Source organism: Cynocephalus volans, chromosome X (genome assembly GCF_027409185.1).
Source record: "Cynocephalus volans isolate mCynVol1 chromosome X, mCynVol1.pri, whole genome shotgun sequence".
NCBI classification, from domain to species: domain Eukaryota; kingdom Metazoa; phylum Chordata; class Mammalia; order Dermoptera; family Cynocephalidae; genus Cynocephalus; species Cynocephalus volans.
The window spans coordinates 56,391,915-56,401,594 of NC_084478.1; the positions used below are offsets into that span (position 1 = coordinate 56,391,915).

Consider the following 9,680-nt stretch of genomic DNA (forward strand, 5'->3'; position numbering starts at 1 on the left):
CTGGCCTTCTTTATCTCCTTGTATGGTTTTTCATTTAAAGTCTATTTTATCTGATATAAGAATAGCTACACCAGCTCGTTTTTTATTTCTATTTACAAGGTATATCTTTTTCCATCCTTTCACTCTTAGTCTATGTGTGTCTTTACAGGTGATGTGAGTCTCTTGAAGGCAGCATATTGTTGGGTCCATCCTTTTATTCCAATCAGTCAGTGTCTTTCGAGTGGGGAATTTAATCCTTTTACATTAAGAGTTATTATTGAAAGGTGTTGATTTACTCCTCGCATTTTAATGGTTTTTGTTTGGATGTTTTAAATATCTTGTGTTCATTTCTTTCTGATTTACTGTTTGTCTTCTGTCTGTTGGTTTCTTGGGATTTAGATAAACTTTTTTTTCTCTTTGTTGTTAGCATTTTTATTTTACTGGTGGGTTTTATTCTTTCTTGAGTATTCATGATAGTGATGGTTGTTTTTCAGGTACAAGACCCTGTATTCCCTTGAGAATTTCTTGTAAGGCTGGTTGTGTGGTAGTGAACTTCCACAGTTTTTGTTTGTCTGGGAAATATACTATTTGTCCTTCATTTAGGAAGGATAGCCTTGCTGGGTTAAGTATTCTGGGCTGGCAATTTTTGGCTTCTAGTATTTTGAATATATCATCCCGTTCTCTGCTGGCTTTTAGGGTTTCTGATGAAAAGTTTGATGTTAGTCTGATTGGGGCTCTCTTATAGGTGACCTGACACTTCTCTCTTGTAGCTTTTAAGATTCTCTCTTTGTCTTTGAGTTTTGCCAGTTTGACTATAACATGTCTTGGAGAGGACCTTTTTTGGTTGAATGTGTTTGAGGATCTTTGAGCCTCCTGAATCTGAAGATCTGTGTCTTTCCCTATACCTGGGAAGTGTTTTGCTATTATTTTGTCGAATATGTTTTCAACGCCATTTCCTTTTCCTCCCCATCTGGAATACCCATGATTTGGATATTTGAGAACTTAAGGTTGTCTGTTATCTCTCTTAGATTTTCTTCAATTTTTTACATTCTTTTTTCTTTTTTTTGTCTGCCTGTGTCATTTTGAACAGACCATCTTCAAGGTCAGAAATTCTCTCTTCTCCTTGTTCTAGCCTGCTGTTGAAGCTCTCTGTCATGTTTTCTATTTCATTGAATGAATCCTTCAGCTCCACAAGCTCTGCTACATTCTTTTTCAGGGCATTGATTTCTTTGTACATTTCTTCTTTCTGGTCCTGTATACTTTTCTTATTTCGTTGTGTTGTCTAACTGAATCTTCTTGTATCTCTTTAGTATCCTTAGAATTGTTCCTTGTCAGTCATTTCAAGGACTTCCTGTTCTACAGGATCTAGAACTTGAGAGTTATTATATTCCTTTGGTGGTGTGATATTTTCTTGTTTTTTCATATTTCTAGTATCTCTCCATTGGTGTTTAGTCATTGTGGCAGAGGGTTTCAAGGTCCACTCGTTCCACTCGTGTCTGGCCTGGATCCTTCAGTGGGTGCCAGTTTGGCGCTGCTGCCTCCGGACCTGGGGGTCAGCAGGTTGGGCCTCTCAGGGGCAGGGACTCATCTGGCCTGGATCCCATGGCGGGTGCCATTTTGGCACTGCTGCCTCAGGCAGGAAAAGTTTTTTTAATTACCCCCCTGGAGAAGTCCCTTTCTGGAACATCTGGAATATATGAATATGATCAAACCTGTGGATATGAAGAGATATCACTCCCATGATTATGTTTTCTCTCATGGCACAAATGAACTTAAGATAGGGAGCATATCCAGGTGGGTCTGATCTAATCATATGAGCCCTTTTAACAGCAGAGAATTTTCTCCAGCTGGTGGCCAAAAGGAAAGTAAGAGAAATTCAAAGTACGAGAAGGATTTAACATGCAGTTGCTTGCTTGAAGATGGATGTGGCTGTGTTCAAGGATCACAGTGGTCCCTAGGAGCTGAGAGTTACCCCTAGTGATAACCATCAAGTAAACAGGAACCCCAGTTATACAACTGCATGGAACTAAATTCTGCCAACAGCCTAAATGAGCCTGGAAGTGGATTCTTCCCCATAGCATCTTGATAGGAGCCTAGGTTGCCCAGCACCTTGATTTCAACCTTGTGAAATCCTAAGCAGAAAAACCGTCTGAGCTTGCTGTAAGCTAATAAATGGTTGTTATTTTCAGCGACTAAATTTGTGTTAATTTGTTACACAGAAAAATAAAATTAATACAGTTCCCAAAAGTGCAATGCTGTGTCATATGGTAAGTGCATATAAGAAACTGCCTATAGTGGATTATATTGTATCCCCTCAAAATATGTTCAAGTCCTAACTTCTGGTACCTGTGAATGTGACCTTATTTGGAAACGGTCTTCTGGAGATGTAGTCAAGCTAAGATGAGGTCATGCTGGATTAGTGTGGGACCTAAGTTCAATTACTGGTATCTTTATAAGAGAAAGGAGAGGAGGTCTGGATACAGAGTTACACAGAAGGTAGCCATGTAATAACGGAGGCAGTGATTGGAGTCATATAGCTACAAGCCAAGGAATGTCAGGAGTTACCAGGAGCTTCCAGAAACTAGGAAGAGGCAAGGAAGAGTCTTTCCTAAGAGGCTTCAGAGAGAGCATGGCCCTGCTGACACCTTGATTTTGGATTTCTAGCCTCCAGAACTGTGAGACTATATTTCTCTTGTTTAAGTCAACAACTTTGTGGTAATTTGTTATGCAGCCCTATGAAACTAATACACTGCCAACCTATTTTCCAGGCTCTCTGCATCTTAACCAGCATTTGGTATCATCATTTTATCTTATTTAGCTTTTCTAATAAGTTTGTAGTGATAGCTCATTGTGGTTTAAATTTGCATTTTCCTAATGGCTAATGATGTTGGACATCTTTTCCTGTACTTATTTGCCATCCATATCTCTTCCTTGGTGAAATATCCGTTCATGTCTTTTGCCTATTTTATAATTGGATATTTTTTACTGTTAAGTTTTGAGAGTTCTTTACACGTTCTACAAATAGGGCTTTTGCTGGACATGTAATTTGCAAATCTTTTATATTCTTTTTCTTTCTTTTTTATTTTGGTGGAAGACCCATTTAATGTGAACACTTAAGGCAGAGTGGGGAGTGCCCAGGAGTTGAGCAGGCAGGTAAGGGGTGGGTCATAAGTCCACACCTGCCCCCAGGAAGGAACACCTGGCAGTAGGTCCTGGACCAGGCAGGCCAAAGTAGAGTGCGAGAAGGGTGGCCTGGACAGGCATACCCACCAAGCAACCCGAAGGCCATGCCTTGAGAAGGTATCTAAGCTGGGTGATGAGTACTGAGACTAGAGGCTGGCCGAGGGAGGCAGGGTTGGGGTCTGATTGGGGGCTCCCAGATCCTAGGGCTGGAATCACTAGGGTCCTCTCCAAGCTGCTGCCGGACTCAAGGCACCTCTGCAGGTTGGACTCAAGCAACTCCTGAATGTGCACATGGCGGTGGTCGTTCTTCTACAGGTGGTCCAGACAGGAGTTGATCTGGTCCAACATGGAGTTGATGGCAGCGTATTCTGCTACTCCGGAGCCATGGTCCTCGCCTTCCATGCCTGCCTCCACTGGCATGTCCAGGTCCTCATTGGGGCCCGACATTGCAGGCTCAGGTACTGCAAGGGCCGCAGGAGGATGGAACGTGGAGGCCTTCATGCCAAAAAGCCAGAGCTGGACGGAAGGTGGAGGCAGTGGATGGGATGCAGGGCCAGAAGGCTGCAAATGTTTTCAATCACACTGCAGCTTGTCTTTTCATCTTAACAGGGTCTTTCACAGCACAAACGTTTTTAATTTTGATTAAGTCTATTAATGTTTTTCTTTTACAGATTATGCTTTTAGTGTCATTTCTAAGAACTCTTCCCCTAATCCTGGTTCCTAAAGATGTTTTCCTGTTTTCTTCTAAAAGTTCTATAATTTTATAGTTTACTTACATTTTACATTTAATCTATGATCCACTTTGAATTAATTTTTGTACATTGTGTGAGCTTTATGTCAAGGCTCACTTTTTTCCTTTTCTTCCCTATGGATGTCCAATTGTTCCAGCATAATTTGTTGAAAAGACTGTCCTTCCTTCAATGAATTGCTTTTGCACTTCTATTAAAAGTCAATTGGTCATTTCAACAAACAGTGCTGGGAAAACTGGATAATCACATGAGAAAGAATTAATTTGGACCCATACCTCATACTACATACAAAAATTAACCCAAAATGCATCAAAGACCTAAAAGTAAGACCTCTTTTTTTTTCAGATCATGTCATTTCTATTGATTTGTCTTTGAGTTCACTGATTCTTTCTTCCATCCTCTCCAATCTACTATTGAACTTGTCCACTGAAGTTTTTATTTTCGTTATTATATTTGTATTTTCCAGTTCTATAATTTCTCCTGGGTTCTTTTTTTAATATCTTTATTTCTTTGCTGAGAATTTTTTTCCCATTTTTTTCAAGAGTGATGTAATTGCTCATCGAAGAACTTTTATGATTGATACTTTAAAATGCTTGTCAGATATTCCAATATCTGAGTCACCTAGTGTTGGCATCTTTTGTGATTGTCCTGGTTTGAGGTATGATGAATCATCTTCTGTTGTATCCTGGATAGTTTGAGTATTACGTTGTGAGACTCTGGATCCTGTCTGATCATTTGTAGCATGCAGTCATTCTGTTTAGGTATAGGGAACAAGTCCAGGTTTTTGTCCATTTATAAAATTGGTTTGTTTTCTTATTGAGTTGTATGAGAGTTCTTTGTGTATTCTGGATATACAAGTCTTTTATCTAGCTATGTCATTTGAAAATATTTTCTACCAGTTTCTGGTTTTTCTTTTCATTTTCTTAACAGTGTATTTCGAAGTTCAAAAGTTTTGAATTTTGATAGTGTTGAATTTATTAATTTCTTCTTTTATATATCATGCTTTTGTGGTTGTATCTAAGAAAACTTTTCCTAACCAAAGTCCTTAAGAAGCTAAGAAAGTTGATCACATAGAAGTAGAGAGCAGAGTGGCATTTACCAGAGGCTGGAAAGGGTAGAGGGGAGGGGGATAATGAGAGGTTGGTTAACGGATACAAAAGTACAGCTAGATAAAAGGAATAATATCTAGTGCTGTATAGCACCATAAGGTGACTATAATTAACAATTTATTATATAGTTTCAATTAGCTAAAAGAGATGATTTTGAATGTTTCCAACACAAAGAAATGATACATGTTTGAGGTAATGGAAAAAAAGAATCCATGGTAGCCAGGGCTGCAGGGGATGAGGGAAGAAGAGAGGGAGGGATGAATAGGTGGAACACAGTATATTTAGGGCAGAAAAACTACTCTGTATGATACTGTAATGGTGAATACATCACATTATGCATTAGGCAAAACCCATAGAACTGTAAAATACAACGAGGAAACTGTAATATAAAATTAATAATAATAAATCAATACTGATTTGTAATTGTTACAAATATACCACACTAATGTGACATGTCAATAATAGGAGAAACTGTATGTGTGGGTGGGGGAGGGTGTGGAAATTATCTGTATTTTCTGCTCAATTACTATGTAAAACTAAACTGCTATAAAAAATTTTTTTTAAAAATTTTTAAGGAAAAAAGATGGTTCTTTGGGCCACTCTGCCATTCTGCCCTTATAATTCAACTACTGGGATAGTTACTCAAGCTATAACAGAATGAAATATTCATGAAAATGAAAAATTACTTCAAAATAACAAAGGATGCAATAAAAGTCCTCTTTCATAGGAATAAACATATATTTAATGCCATATTAAACTAACATGTGATTTGAGATGGAAAGAATGAGTCACTGATCTTGGAAATAAACATTCTGGTAGAAAATGTTTTTCCTTCTGTTTTATTTTTCACTTTTTAAAATTTTATTTTTAATCGATAAGTAATAATTGCACATATTATAGGTACAATATGATGCTTGATATATGTTTACATTATAGAATGATTAAGTCAAGCTAATTAAAAAATCCATCACCTCACATACTTTTGGTTTTTGGTGAGAACATTTTAAATCCACTCTTTTAGCAATTTTGAAATATACTATGCATTTTTATTAATTATAGTCACCATTCTGTGCAATAGATCACTAAAGCTTATTCCTCCTGTCTAATTGAGACTTTGTACCCTTTGATTAACATTTCCCCTTACTCCATCCATCCCTCTCCCCTAGCCTCTGGAAACCACCATTCTACCCTCTACTTCTATGAGTTTGACTCTTATATTCCACATATAAGTGAGATCATGTGATATTCGTCTTTCTGTGTCTAGCTTATTTCACTTAGCATAATGTCCTCTAGGTTTACTTATGTTGTCACAAATGACAGAATTTCATTGTTTTTTTAAAACTGAATGGTAGGATAGCTCTCTGGCTTTGGCAGAGAAGGGCTGGAGCTGAGACAGGGCCCCTTCAGGATCTGCTATGAGACATAGGCCAGCAAGCCTGTCTTGGTGACACAAATGGGTGCATCTCCCAGCAATTCCCTGTGCCTTTGCGTTTGCTCCCAGACCTCAGCCAAGAAGGGTCAGAGTCAAGCTTCTGGGCCCTTTCTGGATCTGCTGTGGGCAGAAGCTGGCAAGCCTGTCATAGTGGCTCAGATGGGTTAGTCTCCCACCACTACTCCTGGGCTGCAGCAAAGAGGGGCTGGAGCCAAGTCAGGGACCCTTCAGGATCTGCTCTTGGACAGAAGCCAGTGAGCCTGTCCTGGTGGCACAGATGGGTGAGTCTCCCTCAGGTCCTTGTGTGAGGAATGCTAATCTGGGACCACAGTTGAGGGGGACTGAAGCCAAGTTACAGGATAGCTTTCCAGTCCACTGCCTAGACCGATGCTGGTGGACCTGTCTGCTGAGATACTAGTGTGCATGATTCCTCCCAGACCCCTCGGCAGATGGTTTCAGTAGCAGGCTCAAGAACAAATGGTGGTGTAGCCAAGCCCTTAGGGAAACAGGGCTGTTTCCAGTCTGAAGCTGGGATAGCTAGTGGTCAGTTGGTCTGCCACCTGGGTATGGGTCTGCACTCTCAAAATGATCCTCCTATGTCTTGAGCTCTATCGGAGTTTCACAGCCTCCTGCCTGAGTCCCAAGGCTCCCACAAAGATACTTTTGTCCATGGATAGGTGCAGAATTCTTGTTGTGGTGGGATACAAGTGGGAGATTTCCTATTCTGTCATCTTGCTCTCTCCTGTTTTTTTTGTTACAAGTTTTACAGCTTTAGCTTTAGCTTTTACATTTAGGTCTCTGATCTATTTTGAGTTAATTTTTTAGTATGGTGTACACGTGGATATCCAGTTTTCCCAGCACCATTTATTGAAAAGAGTATCCTTTCCCCATTGAAATGCCTTGGCACCTTGGCCAAAAAGCAATTGACCATAAATATAAAGGTTTATTTCTAGACTATCAATTCATTTCCATTGATCTATGTCTAGCTTTATGCCAGCACCACACTGGATAACTGAGCTTTGAAACTGAGAAGTGAAAGTCCTTCAACTTTGTTCTTCATTTTCAAAATTGTTTTGAGTATATTAGGTCTATCCCATTGAATTTTAGGATCAGTGTGAAGTTAGAACCAGTGAAGGGTGTGAGATTTTACCCTACTTGCAAGCTCACAAGTTGGTTTGTCACAATTTTACATATACTGACAGAAGACATCAGATATGTGTGTCAGGGACAGGTGATTTATTACTCATGGTGAAAGTAGCTGCTAGAGTAGCATCTTGCATTCATTCCCCACGTCTCGTGTCTCCATGGGGTAATACAAATGAGGGCCAGATGTTTACCTGCACATGTGGTGGTTTTCACCACAGGAGAGAACCCCCCAAATTAAGAGACTGAGCTTATCTAAGGTTTGCTGGCACATCTGCCCGTCTTCCCCTGTAGGAAGAGAGAGATAATGACTTCATCTTTACTCTGGAATGTAAACAAATCTTCTCTGGAGATGGGAATGGAAAATCCCTAGGTTTATTACCTTGAAATGTAAGCAAACATCTCTTGGGGAGACACATCTCTAAATTTCTAGCTTCCAAGATATGTTCTTTGTTCAGAAGACTAGACTGTGCAGAACTACGAAATATCCATGGAGAATTATATCCCAATAATCAGCTTGTCAATTTCCACAAAAATTCTGTTGGAATTTTGATAGAGATTGTGTTAATGTATAGATCAATTTGAGGAGAATTGCCATATTAACAATACCGAGTCTTCCAAACCATGAACATGGGTTGCCCATACATTTATTTAGGTCTTCTTTAGTTTCCCTCATCAGTGTTTTAAAATTTTCAGTGTATGTGTCTTATACTAATTTTGGTAAATTTGTTCTTAAGTATTTTATTCTTCTTAATGATATTGTGAATGGAATTGTTCTCTTAATTTCACTTTTGGATTGTTCATTGTTAATTAAATAGTAATACGATTGATTTTTGTATACTGATTTATTATCCTGTGACTCTGTTTATTCTAATAGTTTTGTCCGTGTATATTTGAATTCCTTAGGATATTCTACATATAGGATCATGTCATCTGCAAATAAAGACAGTTGTACTTCTTTTCAGTCTGGACGCCTTTTATTTTCATTGCTTGATTCCACTGGCTAGAACCTCCAGTACACACTGAATAGAAGTGACATGAGTGAGCATCCTTGCCTTGTTCCTAGTCTTGAGTGGAAACATCTAGTCTTTCACCATTAAGTGTGATGTTAACAGCAGGTTTTTTGTAGATGCTTTTATCAGGTTGAAGAAGTTCCCTTCTATTCTAAGTTTGTTGAGAGTTTGCATTATGAATGTCAAATGCTTTTTTTTTTTTTTTTTGTATCAATTGAGATGATTATGTGGTTGTTGTCCTTTATTATGTTGTTCATTTTCAAGCAAATTTAATTTTCTTGAACTTTTAGAAGGGAGATATGGATTTTATAACTTTATGGCGAGAGCTCTCTCCTGCTGTTTTTATGAAGTGTCCAAAAATATGGTGGCTTAATTTCTGAGATCTCCACTCTGTTCTCCTCCCCTACTTTTTCTGGACCTGTTCTTTCCGTTGTCTCTATTTTCACTATCCTGCTCAATTTAGATTGGTCAGCAGATCTCCTCAGTGTGGATCTTAATTCTCAAAGGATGCTTTGGGAGGTTAGTTTTAAGAGCTCATATGACACAGACTGTTTTAACTCTCTTAGACCTTATCGCAGACCATTGCCACTGGAGTGTTAAACTCCTTACAGTTTTAGTTTCTGTTCTCATTTTGGCTCTCTGAGCTTTCAGTGAGTACCTGTTGGTTATTTTATTGTTTCCAGGTCAGTGAGATGCCCTGTTGCTTCCCTAAGCTTCTTTCTGCATATATGCCGATACTATAGGTATTGTAGCTGTCGCTGGTTTGTCCCCACTTGCTCATGTTTTGTTTTTTAAGGGGGATAATTTATCATCTAGTTTTGTTGTACCAATAACTCTTACTTTAAAAGAAAGCCAGCAGCTGAATAATTTGAACATAAAAATGGGAAACCAAAGAAAAAATGTGATGTCAACTCCTGGGACTATGACAGGTGTGCGTGTGTGTGTGTGTGTGTGAATGTGTGATCATCTCTTTTGTTGGACCACATCTGTGCACCAGGTGGCAGAAATAATTGGGAATGGAAGGGAGTAAACAACAAAAAGTGATATTCTTTACCTCTATTTCAGCTGCTAC

General features: G+C 38.9%; 1 pseudogene; it reads right to left on the minus strand.

Annotated features, from left to right (window-relative positions):
* Positions 1-3,283: 3,283 nt before the first annotated feature.
* LOC134367996 (bublin coiled-coil protein-like) lies at positions 3,284-3,609 on the minus strand (annotated as a pseudogene).
* Positions 3,610-9,680: the final 6,071 nt, after the last annotated feature.